Source organism: Eschrichtius robustus, chromosome 7 (assembly GCF_028021215.1).
Source record: "Eschrichtius robustus isolate mEscRob2 chromosome 7, mEscRob2.pri, whole genome shotgun sequence".
Classification (NCBI taxonomy): domain Eukaryota; kingdom Metazoa; phylum Chordata; class Mammalia; order Artiodactyla; family Eschrichtiidae; genus Eschrichtius; species Eschrichtius robustus.
Window position 1 is genome coordinate 21889112 of NC_090830.1, and position 19412 is coordinate 21908523.

The following is a 19412-nucleotide window of genomic DNA, read 5'->3' on the forward strand; positions in this document are numbered from 1 at the left end:
TGTCTATGAATGTACAGATCCTCTTCCCATGTAAAATATTACAGTGTTCCGTCGACCTCCCTTGCTATATGTTCGGTCTTTTTGATACATGGATATAATATGTATTTGTATATGTATAGTAACACTAATCTTCATTTCTCAATTTCCCCCCTCCTTTCCTTTTAGATGAGCATAGTTTGTTTTCTAAGCCTGTGAGTGTCTTTCTCTTTGGAAATATTTTCATCTGTGTCAGTTATTAGATAATGCCATAAGTGATACTATAGGCTATAGGTCTTTGGCTTTCCGACCTACTTCATGTTTTGTGATTATCTCCAGGCTCATCTATGGTGCCTCAAAGAGCATTGCTTCAAGGTTTTCCATGGCTAATATTCCATTGTGTACATGGACCACTTCTGAGAGGCAATCGTAGATTCATTTAAAAACTTATGGTTCACCAAATAGAAAGGGATGAGGATTGGATACATTACCATATTGGGGTTAACAGAGATATACAAACCATGTGAAATATATAACCACCAAAGACGTACGGAAGACCAGGAGAAGACTACTCAACATTCCGTCATAACCTACATGAGAAAAGGATGTGAGGAAGAATAGATACCTGTATATGTGTGAAAGAACCACATCTTGCACACCTAGAGCAAACAAACCATTGTAATCAAATTTGCTGGGATAAAAAATAAAACGTAAATTACAAATATGAACAAGAAGTAATGAGACATAAACTTAAAGGGCTTTTTCCTGGCATATTCCATTCTAATATACAACCTAGAACACCACTTCCATTAAGGCTCTGTTTCCCTCGTAACCAAATTTGGTAAAGGAGAAATGCTGCCACCTTGTGGCCGTTTCCTGCAAGAGCAGCTTTAAACTCACAGCTAATGGTCACTTAAAATTCACAAAGACTCAGGGCTGTAAAGAACACCTGCCCTAAAATATTGTGCTGAAGTAGGGTGTGGACAATAAAATTCAAAACAGGCAAATGTTTCAAGAAGAGATTATGAAGAGTTAAGTTTTACTCACACTGTTTTTTTAAAAAAAAGGAACATGGATAAAAGCTCAACCTCAGGGAGTGTTAGACGCATGCAATCTAATCTACAAAAAGTTTCAACTTACACCAGTCGACTGACCATCAGCAAAAAGTCTACAAAAAATAAATGCTGAAGGGGTTTTACAGAACTGTGAACCCTCAACCTGCTGGTGAGACGTAAAAGGATAACAGCCAATAATGAGGACAGAAAGGAGCTGTTTTTAAAAGTAAAAATGTAGGTACCATTCAATCCAGCAGGCACACCATTGGACCTCTCACCTGAGAAGACAAGAATCGAGAAGACACAGGCCGCAAAAGCTGCAGTGCAGCCTTATTCACAATAGCCAAGACAGTGAAGCAATCAAAATATCCAACAAGAGGTGAATGGATAAAGACGAAGTGGTCCATGTACACAATGGAATATTGGCCATGGAAAACAATGAACCATTGCTCTCTGAGGCACCACAAATGAGTCTGGAGAGAATCATGAATCATGAGGTAAGTCGGAAAGCAAAAGACCTATATTCTATGATATCACTTATAGGCGTTATCTAATAACTGACACAAATGAACATATTTCCACAGAGATACACACTCACAGACTTAGAAAACAAACTATGCTCATCTAAAAGGAAAGGTGGGGGGAATGGATAAATTAAGATTAGTGTTACTATATGTATACAAACACATATTATATACATATCTCAAAACTACCGACCATATAGCAAGGGAGGTCTGCAGAACCCTGTGTAACATTTTACATGGGAAGAGGATCTGTACTTGAATAGACATATATAATCTACAAATGAACCAGATTGTGTACACCTAAGACTAACAATATTCTAAGCTTTACTCCAATTTAAAAAAACTTTTATACCAAGAAGAAATAATGAGACATAAACTTAGGGGCGTTTCTCCATGCACATTCCAACGTAATTTACAACCTAGGAACACGACTTCCAGAAAGGCTCTGCTGCCCTAGTACCCAGATTTGGGAATGGAGAAATGCTGCCTGCTTGAGGCCACTTCCCACAAATCAGCTTTAAACCCATTGCTAAAGGTCACTAAATATTCACCAAACTTGCAGTTCGGTAAATGACACCTGCTCTCTAAAAAAATTCTTGGGTGGAAAATTGATCAAAAAATTCAAAAGAGGGCAACGTTCCAAGAAGACCATATCAAGAGTTATATTGTACTCCCAACTGTTTCCTTTTTTTAACAGAAAAGAAAACGGCGGAGAAAAATAATGAGTTTTAGGAATTTTCAGAGACATGCAAACCCAAATTACAAAAACCTATCAGCTCACAGCAGCCAGAAGGGCCATTAGCATAAATGCTGCAAACAATAAATGCTGAAACGATTGTGGAGAAATGTGTACCCTCGATTCTAAAGGGGACGTGGTAAGTGCCACTAATGAAAACACAAAGAAGGTGCTTTGAAAAGGGAAACACGGTGCTACCAGTCAGTCAATCACAACCACTGCTTGGCCTATCACCTGAGAAAATGAGAATCAAAAAGTCACAGGCTGGCAATCCTGCACTCCAACAATATTTACCATAGCCAACACTTGGAAGCAATGAAAATGTCCATCAACCGAGGAATGCACAAAGTAGAAGTGGTCCACGTATACAGTGGAATATTACTCCAATAAAAAATAAAAATTACATTTAAAAATCCAACAAAAGTAAGGAGACATCAGCTTGTGTAGGTTTCTCCAGGCACACTCCACTCTAATTTTTAACCGAGAAACACCACAGGCCGCAAGGGCTTTTCCCTAGTTACCAGGGTGGGGAACATAGAAAGGCTGCTGCCCTCTGGCAGTTACCTGCAAAAGCAGCTTTAAAGCCCGTGCTAATGGTCATTTCATAGGAACAAGTACTGCAGAACTGTAAATGAAACTTGCCCTCAAAATGTCTTGAGGGAGGTAATGGCCAAAATATTTCAAATGGTGACACATACTTTAAGAAAACACTTTGAAGAAATAAGTTCTAATCATAGCTGGAAAAATAAAAAGGACATGTCTAAAAGCTCAATTTCAACGCATTATGAGACACATGCAAATTCAACTACAAAGAGGTATCAGCTCACACCACTCAGAATAACCATCAGCAAAAACTACAAAGAATAAATGCTGAAGGTGCTGGGAAGAAATGCATACCCTCAACTTTATGTGGGACGTAACCTGGAAAGAGCCACTAAAGAGAACAGAATAGAGGTGCCTTTAAAAGGTAAACATTGAGCTACCATAGGATCCAGCAGACCTATTCCTGGACCTATAAACTAAGAAGACAGAATTGGAAGGACACAGGTATGCAAATCTGCATTGCATAGTATTACAATAGCCAAGATACGGAAGTAACCAAAAAGTCCACCGACAGATGGGCGGAGACAGAAGAACTCCTCCATGTACAGATGGAATATTCGCTACTGAAAAAAATGAAACAATGCCATTTGCAGCACCATAGATGAGTCTAGACGTAATCACGCCACCTGTAGTAAGTGAGAAAGCAAAAGACACATATCCTATCATATCACTTTTAGGAGTTACTTAAAAATTGATACCAATGAAGATATTTCCACAGAGAGAGGCAATCGCAGATTCATTTAAAAACGTATGGTTCACCAAATAGAAAGGGATGAGGATTGGATACATTACCATATTGGGGTTAACAGAGATATACAAACCATGTGAAATATATAACCACCAAAGACGTACGGAAGACCAAGAGAAGACTACTCAACATTGTGCCATAACCTACATGGGAAAAGGATGCGAGGAAAAATAGATACCTGTATATGTGTGAAAGAACCACATCTTGCACACCTAGAGCAAACAAACCATTGTAATCAAATTTGCTGGGATAAAAAATAAAACGTAAATTACAAATATGAACAAGAAGTAATGAGACATAAACTTAAAGGGCTTTTTCCTGGCATATTCCATTCTAATATACAACCTAGAACACCACTTCCATTAAGGCTCTGTTTCCCTCGTAACCAAATTTGGTAAAGGAGAAATGATGCCACCTTGTGGCCGTTACCTGCAAGAGCAGCTTTAAAGTCACAGCTAATGGTCACTTAACATTCACAAGGACTCAGGGCTGAAAGGACACCTGCCCTAAAAAATTGTGCTGAAGTAGGGAATGGACAAAAAATTTCAAAACAGGCAAATGTTTCAAGAAGAGAATATGAAGAGTTACGTTTTACTGACGCTCTTTAAAAAAAAAGGAAAATGGATAAAAGCTCAACCTCAGGGAGTGTTAGACCCATGCAATCTAATCTACAAAAAGTTTTCAACTTACACCAATCGACTGACCATCAGCAAAAAGTCTACGAACAATAAATGCTGAAGGGGTTTTAGAGAACTGTGAACCCTCTACCTGCTGTTGAGACGTAAAAGGGTAACAGCCAATAATGAGAATAGAAAGGAGCTGTGTTTAAAAGTAAAAATGGAGATACCATTCAATCCAGCAGGCACGCCATTGGACCTCTCACCTGAGAAGACAAGATTCGAGAAGACACAGGCCGCAAAAGCTGCAGTGCAGCAGTATTCACAATAGCCAAGACCGTGAAGCAATCAAAATATCCAACAAGAGGTGAATGGATAAAGAAGAAGTGGTCCATGTACACAATGGAATATTAGCCATAGAAAACAATGAACCATTGCTCTCTGAGGCACCACAAATGAGTCTGGAGATAATCACGAAACATGAGGTAAGTCCAAAAGCAAAAGACCTATATTCTATGATATCACTTATAGGCGTTATCTAATAACTGACACAAATGAACATATTTCCACAGAGAAAGACACTCACAGACTTAGAAAACAAACTATGCTCATCTAAAAGGAAAGGTGGGGGGAATGGATAAATTAAGATTAGTGTTACTATATGTATACAAACACATATTATATACATATCTCAAAAAGACCGACCATATAGCAAGGGAGGTCTGCGGAACATTCTGTAACATTTTACATGGGAAGAGGATCTGTACTTGAATAGACATATATAATCTACAAATGAACCAGATTGTGTACACCTAGGACAAACAATATTCTACGCTTTACCACAATTAAAAAAAATTTTAAAACCAAGAAGAAATAATGAGACATAAACTTATGGGGGTTTCTCCATGCACATTCCAATGTAATTTACAACCTAGGAACACGACTTCCAGAAAGGCTCTGCTGCCCTAGAAACCAGATTTGGGAATGGAGAAATGCTGCCTGCTTGAGGCCACTTCCCACAACAGCAGCTTTAAACCCATTTCTAAAGGTCAATAAATATTCACCAAACTTGCAGTTCGGGAAATGACACCTGCTCTCTAAAAAAACTCTGGGGTGGAAAATTGACCAAAAAATTCAAAAGAGGGCAACCTTCTAAGAAGACAATTTCAAGAGTTATAATGTACTCCCATTTGTTTCCTTTTTGTAACAGAAAAGAAAACGGCGGAGAAAAATAATGAATTTTACGAATTTTCAAATACATGCAAACCCAAATTACAAAAACCTATCAGCTCACAGCAGCCAGTAGGGCCATTAGCATAAATGCTGCAAACAATAAATGCTGAAGCGATTGTGGAGAAATGCGTACCCTCGATTCTAAGGGGGACGTGGTAAGAGCCACTAATGAAAACACAAAGGAGGTGCTTTGAAAAGGGAAACACGGTGCTACCAGTCAATGAATCACACCCCCTGCTGGGCCTATCACCTGAGAAAATGAGAATCAAAAAGTCACAGGCTGGCAATACTGCACTCCAACAATATTTACCATAGCCAACACTTGGAAGAAATGAAAATGTCCATCAACCGAGGAATGCACAAAGTAGAAGTGGTCCACGTACACAGTGGAAAATTACTCCAATAAAAAATAAAAATTACATTTAAAAATCCAACAAAAGTAAGGAGACATCAGCTTGTGTGGGTTTCTCCAGGCACACTCCACTCTAATTTTTAACCGAGAAACACCACAGGCCGCAAGGGCTTTTCCCTAGTTACCAGGGTGGGGAACATAGAAAGGCTGCTGCCCTCTGGCAGTTACCTGCAAAAGCAGCTTTAAAGCCCGTGCTAATGGTCATTTCATAGGAACAAGTACTGCAGAACTGTAAATGAAACTTGCCCTCAAAATGTCTTGAGGGAGGTAATGGCCAAAATATTTCAAATGGTGACACATACTTTAAGAAAACACTTTGAAGAAATAAGCTCTAATCATAGCTGGAAAAATAAAAAGGACATGTCTAAAAGCTCAATTTCAACGCATTATGAGACACATGCAAATTCAACCACAAAGAGGTATCAGCTCACACCACTCAGAATAACCATCAGCAAAAACTACAAAGAATAAATGCTGAAGGTGCTGGGAAGAAATGCATACCCTCAACTTTATGTGGGACGTAACCTGGAAAGAGCCACTAAAGAGAACAGAATAGAGGTGCCTTTAAAAGGTAAACATTGAGCTACCATAGGATCCAGCAGACCTATTCCTGGACCTATAAACTAAGAAGACAGAATTGGAAGGACACAGGTATGCAAATCTGCATTGCATAGTATTACAATAGCCAAGATACGGAAGTAACCAAAAAGTCCACCGACAGATGGGCGGACAAAGAAGAACTGCTACCTGTGCAGATGGAATATGAGGTAGTGAAAAAATGAAACAATGCCATTTGCAGCACCATAGATGAGTCTAGTCGTAATCACGCCACCTGTAGTAAGTGAGAAAGCAAAAGACACATATCCTATCATATCACTTTTAGGAGTTACTTAAAAATTGATACCAATGAAGATATTTCCACAGAGAGAGGCAATCGCAGATTCATTTAAAAACTTATGGTTCACCAAATAGAAAGGGATGAGGATTGGATACATTACCATATTGGGGTTAACAGAGATATACAAACCATGTGAAATATATAACCACCAAAGACGTACGGAAGACCAGGAGAAGACTACTCAACATTCCGTCATAACCTACATGAGAAAAGGATGCGAGGAAGAATAGATACCTGTATATGTGTGAAAGAGCCACATCTTGCACACCTAGAGCAAACAAACCATTGTAATCAAATTTGCTGGGATAAAAAATAAAACGTAAATTACAAATATGAACAAGAAGTAATGAGACATAAACTTAAAGGGCTTTTTCCTGGCATATTCCATTCTAATATACAACCTAGAACACCACTTCCATTAAGGCTCTGTTTCCCTCGTAACCAAATTTGGTAAAGGAGAAATGATGCCACCTTGTGGCCGTTACCTGCAAGAGCAGCTTTAAACTCACAGCTAATGGTCACTTAAAATTCACAAAGACTCAGGGCTGTAAAGAACACCTGCCCTAAAATATTGTGCTGAAGTAGGGAGTGGACAATAAAATTCAAAACAGGCAAATGTTTCAAGAAGAGATTATGAAGAGTTAAGTTTTACACTGTTTTTTTAAAAAAAAGGAACATGGATAAAAGCTCAACCTCAGGGAGTGTTAGACGCATGCAATCTAATCTACAAAAAGTTTCAACTTACACCAGTCGACTGATCATCAGCAAAAAGTCTACAAAAAATAAATGCTGAAGGGGTTTTACAGAACTGTGTACCCTCAACCTGCTGGTGAGACGTAAAAGGATAACAGCCAATAATGAGAACAGAAAGGAGCTGTGTTTAAAAGTAAAAATGTAGGTACCATTCAATCCAGCAGGCACACCATTGGACCTCTCACCTGGGAAGACAAGAATCGAGAAGACACAGGCCGCAAAAGCTGCAGTGCAGCCTTATTCACAATAGCCAAGACCGTGAAGCAATCAAAATATCCAACAAGAGGTGAATGGATAAAGAAGAAGTGGTCCAGGTACACAATGGAATATTGGCCATGGAAAACAATGAACCATTGCTCTCTGAGGCACCACAAATGAGTCTTTAGATAATCATGAATCATGAGGTAAGTCGGAAAGCAAAAGACCTATATTCTATGATATCACTTATAGGCGTTATCTAATAACTGACACAAATGAACATATTTCCACAGAGAGACACACTCACAGACTTAGAAAACAAACTATGCTCATCTAAAAGGAAAGGTGGGGGGAATGGATAAATTAAGATTAGTGTTACTATATGTATACAAACACATATACATATCTCAAAACTACCGACCATATAGCAAGGGAGGTCTGCAGAACCCTGTGTAACATTTTACATGGGAAGAGGATCTGTACTTGAATAGACATATATAATCTACAAATGAACCAGATTGTGTACACCTAGGACAAACAATATTCTAAGCTTTACTCAAATTTAAAAAAATTTTTATACCAAGAAGAAATAATGAGACATAAACTTAGGGGCGTTTCTCCATGCACATTCCAACGTAATTTACAACCTAGGAACACGACTTCCAGAAAGGCTCTGCTGCCCTAGTACCCAGATTTGGGAATGGAGAAATGCTGCCTGCTTGAGGCCACTTCCCACAAATCAGCTTTAAACCCATTGCTAAAGGTCACTAAATATTCACCAAACTTGCAGTTCGGTAAATGACACCTGCTCTCTAAAAAAATTCTGGGGTGGAAAATTGACCAAAAAATTCAAAAGAGGGCAACCTTCCAAGAAGACCATATCAAGAGTTATATTGTACTCCCAACTGTTTCCTTTTTTTAACAGAAAAGAAAACGGCGGAGAAAAATGATGAGTTTTACGAATTTTCAGAGACATGCAAACCCAAATTACAAAAACCTATCAGCTCACAGCAGCCAGAAGGGCCATTAGCATAAATGCTGCAAACAATAAATGCTGAAACGATTGTGGAGAAATGTGTACCCTCGATTCTAAAGGGGACGTGGTAAGTGCCACTAAAGAAAACACAAAGGAGGTGCTTTGAAAAGGGAAACACGGTGCTACCAGTCAGTCAATCACAACCACTGCTTGGCCTATCACCTGAGAAAATGAGAATCAAAAAGTCACAGGCAGGCAATCCTGCACTAAAACAATATTTACCATAGCCAACACTTGGAAGCAATGAAAATGTCCATCAACCGAGGAATGCACAAAGTAGAAGTGGTCCACGTACACAGTGGAAAATTACTCCAATAAAAAATAAAACTTACATTTAAAAATCCAACGAAAGTAAGGAGACATCAGCTTGTGTGGGTTTGTCCAGGCACACTCCACGCTAATTTATAACCGAGAAACACCACAGGGTGCAAGGGCTTTTCCCGAGTTACCAGGGTGGGGAACATAGAAAGGCTGCTGCCCTCTGGCAGTTACCTGCAAAAACAGCTTTAAGCCTGTGCTAATGGTCATTTCATAGGAAGAAGTACTGCAGAACTGTAAATGAAACCTGCCCTCAAAATGTCTTGAGGGAGGTAATGGCCAATACATTTCAAAATGTGACACATACTTTAAGAGAACACTTTGAAGAACTAAGGGGTAATCACAGCTTGAAAAATAAAAAAAGGACATGCCTTCAAGCTCATTTTCAATGGATTATGAGGCACGTGCGAATTCAACCACAAAGAGGTATCAGATCACACTTGTCAGAATAACCACCAGCAAGAAAACTACAAACAATAAATGCTGAAGGTGTTGTTGAGAAATGCATACCCTCAACTTCAAGGGGGACGTAACTTGGAAAGGGCCACGAACTAGAACAGAATGGAGGTGCCTTAAAAAGGTAAACATTGAGCTACCATATGATCCAGCAGGCCCACTCCTCGACCTATAATCTAAGAGGAGAGAATTGGAAAGACAGAGGCAGGAAATCTGCATTGCACAGTATTACAATAGCCAAGATATGGAAGTAACCAAAAAGGCCACCAACAGATGGATGGACAAAGAAGAACACCTCCATGTACAGATGGAATATTCGCTAGTGAAAAAAAAGAAACAATGCCATTTGCAGCACCATAGATGGGTCTAGACGTAATCATGCCACCTGTAGTAAGTGAGAAAGCAAAAGACACATATCCTATCATACCACTTTTAGGAGTTACTAAAAAATTGATACCAATGAAGATATTTCAACAGAGAGAGGCAATCGCAGATTCATTTGAAAACTTATGGTTCACCAAATAGAAAGGGATCAGGATTGGATACATTACCATATTGGGGTTAACAGAGATATACAAACCATGTGAAATATATAACCACCAAAGACGTACGGAAGACCAGGAGAAGACTACTCAACATTCTGTCGTAACCAAAATGGGAAAAGGATGCGAGGAAGAATAGATACACATATATGTGTGAAAGAACCACATCTTGCACACCAAGAAGAAACAAACCATTGTAATCAAATTTGCTGGGATAAAAAATAAAAAGTAAATTACAAATATGAACAAGAAGTAATGAGACATAAACTTAAAGGGCTTTTTCCTGGCACATTCCATTTTAATTTACAACCTAGATCACCACTTCCATTAAGGCTCTGTTTCCCTAGTAACCAAATTTGGTAAAGGAGAAATGCTGCCACCTTGTGGCCGTTTCCTGCAAGAGCAGCTTTAAAGTCACAGCTAATGGTCACTTAACATTCACAAGGACTCAGGGCTGAAAGGACACCTGCCCTAAAAAATTGTGCTGAAGTAGGGAATGGACAAAAAATTTCAAAACAGGCAAATGTTTCAAGAAGAGAATATGAAGAGTTACGTTTTACTGACGCTCTTTAAAAAAAAAGGAAAATGGATAAAAGCTCAACCTCAGGGAGTGTTAGACCCATGCAATCTAATCTACAAAAAGTTTTCAACTTACACCAATCGACTGACCATCAGCAAAAAGTCTATGAACAATAAATGCTGAAGGGGTTTTAGAGAACTGTGAACCCTCTACCTGCTGTTGAGACGTAAAAGGGTAACAGCCAATAATGAGAATAGAAAGGAGCTGTGTTTAAAAGTAAAAATGGAGATACCATTCAATCCAGCAGGCACGCCATTGGACCTCTCACCTGAGAAGACAAGAATCGAGAAGACACAGGCCGCAAAAGCTGCAGTGCAGCCTTATTCACAATAGCCAAGACCGTGAAGCAATCAAAATATCCAACAAGAGGTGAATGGATAAAGAAGAAGTGGTCCATGTACACAATGGAATATTAGCCATAGAAAACAATGAACCATTGCTCTCTGAGGCACCACAAATGAGTCTGGAGATAATCACGAAACATGAGGTAAGTGCAAAAGCAAAAGACCTATATTCTATGATATCACTTATAGGCGTTATCTAATAACTGACACAAATGAACATATTTCCACAGAGAAAGACACTCACAGACTTAGAAAACAAACTATGCTCATCTAAAAGGAAAGGTGGGGGGAATGGATAAATTAAGATTAGTGTTACTATATGTATACAAACACATATTATATACATATCTCAAAAAGACCGACCATATAGCAAGGGAGGTCTGCGGAACATTCTGTAACATTTTACATGGGAAGAGGATCTGTACTTGAATAGACATATATAATCTACAAATGAACCAGATTGTGTACACCTAGGACAAACAATATTCTACGCTTTACCACAATTAAAAAAAATTTTAAAACCAAGAAGAAATAATGAGACATAAACTTATGGGGGTTTCTCCATGCACATTCCAATGTAATTTACAACCTAGGAACACGACTTCCAGAAAGGCTCTGCTGCCCTAGAAACCAGATTTGGGAATGGAGAAATGCTGCCTGCTTGAGGCCACTTCCCACAACAGCAGCTTTAAACCCATTTCTAAAGGTCAATAAATATTCACCAAACTTGCAGTTCGGGAAATGACACCTGCTCTCTAAAAAAACTCTGGGGTGGAAAATTGACCAAAAAATTCAAAAGAGGGCAACCTTCTAAGAAGACAATTTCAAGAGTTATAATGTACTCCCATTTGTTTCCTTTTTGTAACAGAAAAGAAAACGGCGGAGAAAAATAATGAATTTTACGAATTTTCAAATACATGCAAACCCAAATTACAAAAACCTATCAGCTCACAGCAGCCAGTAGGGCCATTAGCATAAATGCTGCAAACAATAAATGCTGAAGCGATTGTGGAGAAATGCGTACCCTCGATTCTAAGGGGGACGTGGTAAGAGCCACTAATGAAAACACAAAGGAGGTGCTTTGAAAAGGGAAACACGGTGCTACCAGTCAATGAATCACACCCACTGCTGGGCCTATCACCTGAGAAAATGAGAATCAAAAAGTCACAGGCTGGCAATCCTGCACTCCAACAATATTTACCATAGCCAACACTTGGAAGAAATGAAAATGTCCATCAACCGAGGAATGCACAAAGTAGAAGTGGTCCACGTACACAGTGGAAAATTACTCCAATAAAAAATAAAAATTACATTTAAAAATCCAACAAAAGTAAGGAGACATCAGCTTGTGTGGGTTTCTCCAGGCACACTCCACTCTAATTTTTAACCGAGAAACACCACAGGCCGCAAGGGCTTTTCCCTAGTTACCAGGGTGGGGAACATAGAAAGGCTGCTGCCCTCTGGCAGTTACCTGCAAAAGCAGCTTTAAAGCCCGTGCTAATGGTCATTTCATAGGAACAAGTACTGCAGAACTGTAAATGAAACTTGCCCTCAAAATGTCTTGAGGGAGGTAATGGCCAAAATATTTCAAATGGTGACACATACTTTAAGAAAACACTTTGAAGAAATAAGCTCTAATCATAGCTGGAAAAATAAAAAGGACATGTCTAAAAGCTCAATTTCAACGCATTATGAGACACATGCAAATTCAACCACAAAGAGGTATCAGCTCACACCACTCAGAATAACCATCAGCAAAAACTACAAAGAATAAATGCTGAAGGTGCTGGGAAGAAATGCATACCCTCAACTTTATGTGGGACGTAACCTGGAAAGAGCCACTAAAGAGAACAGAATAGAGGTGCCTTTAAAAGGTAAACATTGAGCTACCATAGGATCCAGCAGACCTATTCCTGGACCTATAAACTAAGAAGACAGAATTGGAAGGACACAGGTATGCAAATCTGCATTGCATAGTATTACAATAGCCAAGATACGGAAGTAACCAAAAAGTCCACCGACAGATGGGCGGACAAAGAAGAACTGCTACCTGTGCAGATGGAATATGAGGTAGTGAAAAAATGAAACAATGCCATTTGCAGCACCATAGATGAGTCTAGTCGTAATCACGCCACCTGTAGTAAGTGAGAAAGCAAAAGACACATATCCTATCATATCACTTTTAGGAGTTACTTAAAAATTGATACCAATGAAGATATTTCCACAGAGAGAGGCAATCGCAGATTCATTTAAAAACTTATGGTTCACCAAATAGAAAGGGATGAGGATTGGATACATTACCATATTGGGGTTAACAGAGATATACAAACCATGTGAAATATATAACCACCAAAGACGTACGGAAGACCAGGAGAAGACTACTCAACATTCCGTCATAACCTACATGAGAAAAGGATGCGAGGAAGAATAGATACCTGTATATGTGTGAAAGAGCCACATCTTGCACACCTAGAGCAAACAAACCATTGTAATCAAATTTGCTGGGATAAAAAATAAAACGTAAATTACAAATATGAACAAGAAGTAATGAGACATAAACTTAAAGGGCTTTTTCCTGGCATATTCCATTCTAATATACAACCTAGAACACCACTTCCATTAAGGCTCTGTTTCCCTCGTAACCAAATTTGGTAAAGGAGAAATGATGCCACCTTGTGGCCGTTACCTGCAAGAGCAGCTTTAAACTCACAGCTAATGGTCACTTAAAATTCACAAAGACTCAGGGCTGTAAAGAACACCTGCCCTAAAATATTGTGCTGAAGTAGGGAGTGGACAATAAAATTCAAAACAGGCAAATGTTTCAAGAAGAGATTATGAAGAGTTAAGTTTTACACTGTTTTTTTAAAAAAAAGGAACATGGATAAAAGCTCAACCTCAGGGAGTGTTAGACGCATGCAATCTAATCTACAAAAAGTTTCAACTTACACCAGTCGACTGATCATCAGCAAAAAGTCTACAAAAAATAAATGCTGAAGGGGTTTTACAGAACTGTGTACCCTCAACCTGCTGGTGAGACGTAAAAGGATAACAGCCAATAATGAGAACAGAAAGGAGCTGTGTTTAAAAGTAAAAATGTAGGTACCATTCAATCCAGCAGGCACACCATTGGACCTCTCACCTGGGAAGACAAGAATCGAGAAGACACAGGCCGCAAAAGCTGCAGTGCAGCCTTATTCACAATAGCCAAGACCGTGAAGCAATCAAAATATCCAACAAGAGGTGAATGGATAAAGAAGAAGTGGTCCAGGTACACAATGGAATATTGGCCATGGAAAACAATGAACCATTGCTCTCTGAGGCACCACAAATGAGTCTTTAGATAATCATGAATCATGAGGTAAGTCGGAAAGCAAAAGACCTATATTCTATGATATCACTTATAGGCGTTATCTAATAACTGACACAAATGAACATATTTCCACAGAGAGACACACTCACAGACTTAGAAAACAAACTATGCTCATCTAAAAGGAAAGGTGGGGGGAATGGATAAATTAAGATTAGTGTTACTATATGTATACAAACACATATACATATCTCAAAACTACCGACCATATAGCAAGGGAGGTCTGCAGAACCCTGTGTAACATTTTACATGGGAAGAGGATCTGTACTTGAATAGACATATATAATCTACAAATGAACCAGATTGTGTACACCTAGGACAAACAATATTCTAAGCTTTACTCAAATTTAAAAAAATTTTTATACCAAGAAGAAATAATGAGACATAAACTTAGGGGCGTTTCTCCATGCACATTCCAACGTAATTTACAACCTAGGAACACGACTTCCAGAAAGGCTCTGCTGCCCTAGTACCCAGATTTGGGAATGGAGAAATGCTGCCTGCTTGAGGCCACTTCCCACAAATCAGCTTTAAACCCATTGCTAAAGGTCACTAAATATTCACCAAACTTGCAGTTCGGTAAATGACACCTGCTCTCTAAAAAAATTCTGGGGTGGAAAATTGACCAAAAAATTCAAAAGAGGGCAACCTTCCAAGAAGACCATATCAAGAGTTATATTGTACTCCCAACTGTTTCCTTTTTTTAACAGAAAAGAAAACGGCGGAGAAAAATGATGAGTTTTACGAATTTTCAGAGACATGCAAACCCAAATTACAAAAACCTATCAGCTCACAGCAGCCAGAAGGGCCATTAGCATAAATGCTGCAAACAATAAATGCTGAAACGATTGTGGAGAAATGTGTACCCTCGATTCTAAAGGGGACGTGGTAAGTGCCACTAAAGAAAACACAAAGGAGGTGCTTTGAAAAGGGAAACACGGTGCTACCAGTCAGTCAATCACAACCACTGCTTGGCCTATCACCTGAGAAAATGAGAATCAAAAAGTCACAGGCAGGCAATCCTGCACTAAAACAATATTTACCATAGCCAACACTTGGAAGCAATGAAAATGTCCATCAACCGAGGAATGCACAAAGTAGAAGTGGTCCACGTACACAGTGGAAAATTACTCCAATAAAAAATAAAACTTACATTTAAAAATCCAACGAAAGTAAGGAGACATCAGCTTGTGTGGGTTTGTCCAGGCACACTCCACGCTAATTTATAACCGAGAAACACCACAGGGTGCAAGGGCTTTTCCCGAGTTACCAGGGTGGGGAACATAGAAAGGCTGCTGCCCTCTGGCAGTTACCTGCAAAAACAGCTTTAAGCCTGTGCTAATGGTCATTTCATAGGAAGAAGTACTGCAGAACTGTAAATGAAACCTGCCCTCAAAATGTCTTGAGGGAGGTAATGGCCAATACATTTCAAAATGTGACACATACTTTAAGAGAACACTTTGAAGAACTAAGGGGTAATCACAGCTTGAAAAATAAAAAAAGGACATGCCTTCAAGCTCATTTTCAATGGATTATGAGGCACGTGCGAATTCAACCACAAAGAGGTATCAGATCACACTTGTCAGAATAACCACCAGCAAGAAAACTACAAACAATAAATGCTGAAGGTGTTGTTGAGAAATGCATACCCTCAACTTCAAGGGGGACGTAACTTGGAAAGGGCCACGAACTAGAACAGAATGGAGGTGCCTTAAAAAGGTAAACATTGAGCTACCATATGATCCAGCAGGCCCACTCCTCGACCTATAATCTAAGAGGAGAGAATTGGAAAGACAGAGGCAGGAAATCTGCATTGCACAGTATTACAATAGCCAAGATATGGAAGTAACCAAAAAGGCCACCAACAGATGGATGGACAAAGAAGAACACCTCCATGTACAGATGGAATATTCGCTAGTGAAAAAAAAGAAACAATGCCATTTGCAGCACCATAGATGGGTCTAGACGTAATCATGCCACCTGTAGTAAGTGAGAAAGCAAAAGACACATATCCTATCATACCACTTTTAGGAGTTACTAAAAAATTGATACCAATGAAGATATTTCAACAGAGAGAGGCAATCGCAGATTCATTTGAAAACTTATGGTTCACCAAATAGAAAGGGATCAGGATTGGATACATTACCATATTGGGGTTAACAGAGATATACAAACCATGTGAAATATATAACCACCAAAGACGTACGGAAGACCAGGAGAAGACTACTCAACATTCTGTCATAACCAAAATGGGAAAAGGATGCGAGGAAGAATAGATACACATATATGTGTGAAAGAACCACATCTTGCACACCAAGAAGAAACAAACCATTGTAATCAAATTTGCTGGGATAAAAAATAAAAAGTAAATTACAAATATGAACAAGAAGTAATGAGACATAAACTTAAAGGGCTTTTTCCTGGCACATTCCATTTTAATTTACAACCTAGATCACCACTTCCATTAAGGCTCTGTTTCCCTAGTAACCAAATTTGGTAAAGGAGAAATGCTGCCACCTTGTGGCCGTTTCCTGCAAGAGCAGCTTTAAAGTCACAGCTAATGGTCACTTAACATTCACAAGGACTCAGGGCTGAAAGGACACCTGCCCTAAAAAATTGTGCTGAAGTAGGGAATGGACAAAAAATTTCAAAACAGGCAAATGTTTCAAGAAGAGAATATGAAGAGTTACGTTTTACTGACGCTCTTTAAAAAAAAAGGAAAATGGATAAAAGCTCAACCTCAGGGAGTGTTAGACCCATGCAATCTAATCTACAAAAAGTTTTCAACTTACACCAATCGACTGACCATCAGCAAAAAGTCTACGAACAATAAATGCTGAAGGGGTTTTAGAGAACTGTGAACCCTCTACCTGCTGTTGAGACGTAAAAGGGTAACAGCCAATAATGAGAATAGAAAGGAGCTGTGTTTAAAAGTAAAAATGGAGATACCATTCAATCCAGCAGGCACGCCATTGGACCTCTCACCTGAGAAGACAAGAATCGAGAAGACACAGGCCGCAAAAGCTGCAGTGCAGCCTTATTCACAATAGCCAAGACCGTGAAGCAATCAAAATATCCAACAAGAGGTGAATGGATAAAGAAGAAGTGGTCCATGTACACAATGGAATATTAGCCATAGAAAACAATGAACCATTGCTCTCTGAGGCACCACAAATGAGTCTGGAGATAATCACGAAACATGAGGTAAGTGCAAAAGCAAAAGACCTATATTCTATGATATCACTTATAGGCGTTATCTAATAACTGACACAAATGAACATATTTCCACAGAGAAAGACACTCACAGACTTAGAAAACAAACTATGCTCATCTAAAAGGAAAGGTGGGGGGAATGGATAAATTAAGATTAGTGTTACTATATGTATACAAACACATATTATATACATATCTCAAAAAGACCGACCATATAGCAAGGGAGGTCTGCGGAACATTCTGTAACATTTTACATGGGAAGAGGATCTGTACTTGAATAGACATATATAATCTACAAATGAACCAGATTGTGTACACCTAGGACAAACAATATTCTACGCTTTACCACAATTAAAAAAAATTTTAAAACCAAGAAGAAATAATGAGACATAAACTTATGGGGGTTTCTCCATGCACATTCCAATGTAATTTACAACCTAGGAACACGACTTCCAGAAAGGCTCTGCTGCCCTAGAAACCAGATTTGGGAATGGAGAAATGCTGCCTGCTTGAGGCCACTTCCCACAACAGCAGCTTTAAACCCATTTCTAAAGGTCAATAAATATTCACCAAACTTGCAGTTCGGGAAATGACACCTGCTCTCTAAAAAAACTCTGGGGTGGAAAATCGACCAAAAAATTCAAAAGAGGGCAACCTTCTAAGAAGACAATTTCAAGAGTTATAATGTACTCCCATTTGTTTCCTTTTTGTAACAGAAAAGAAAACGGCGGAGAAAAATAATGAATTTTACGAATTTTCAAATACATGCAAACCCAAATTACAAAAACCTATCAGCTCACAGCAGCCAGTAGGGCCATTAGCATAAATGCTGCAAACAATAAATGCTGAAGCGATTGTGGAGAAATGCGTACCCTCGATTCTAAGGGGGACGTGGTAAGAGCCACTAATGAAAACACAAAGGAGGTGCTTTGAAAAGGGAAACACGGTGCTACCAGTCAATGAATCACACCCACTGCTGGGCCTATCACCTGAGAAAATGAGAATCAAAAAGTCACAGGCTGGCAATACTGCACTCCAACAATATTTACCATAGCCAACACTTGGAAGAAATGAAAATGTCCATCAACCGAGGAATGCACAAAGTAGAAGTGGTCCACGTACACAGTGGAAAATTACTCCAATAAAAAATAAAAATTACATTTAAAAATCCAACAAAAGTAAGGAGACATCAGCTTGTGTGGGTTTCTCCAGGCACACTCCACTCTAATTTTTAACCGAGAAACACCACAGGCCGCAAGGGCTTTTCCCTAGTTACCAGGGTGGGGAACATAGAAAGGCTGCTGCCCTCTGGCAGTTACCTGCAAAAGCAGCTTTAAAGCCCGTGCTAATGGTCATTTCATAGGAACAAGTACTGCAGAACTGTAAATGAAACTTGCCCTCAAAATGTCTTGAGGGAGGTAATGGCCAAAATATTTCAAATGGTGACACATACTTTAAGAAAACACTTTGAAGAAATAAGCTCTAATCATAGCTGGAAAAATAAAAAGGACATGTCTAAAAGCTCAATTTCAACGCATTATGAGACACATGCAAATTCAACCACAAAGAGGTATCAGCTCACACCACTCAGAATAACCATCAGCAAAAACTACAAAGAATAAATGCTGAAGGTGCTGGGAAGAAATGCATACCCTCAACTTTATGTGGGACGTAACCTGGAAAGAGCCACTAAAGAGAACAGAATAGAGGTGCCTTTAAAAGGTAAACATTGAGCTACCATAGGATCCAGCAGACCTATTCCTGGACCTATAAACTAAGAAGACAGAATTGGAAGGACACAGG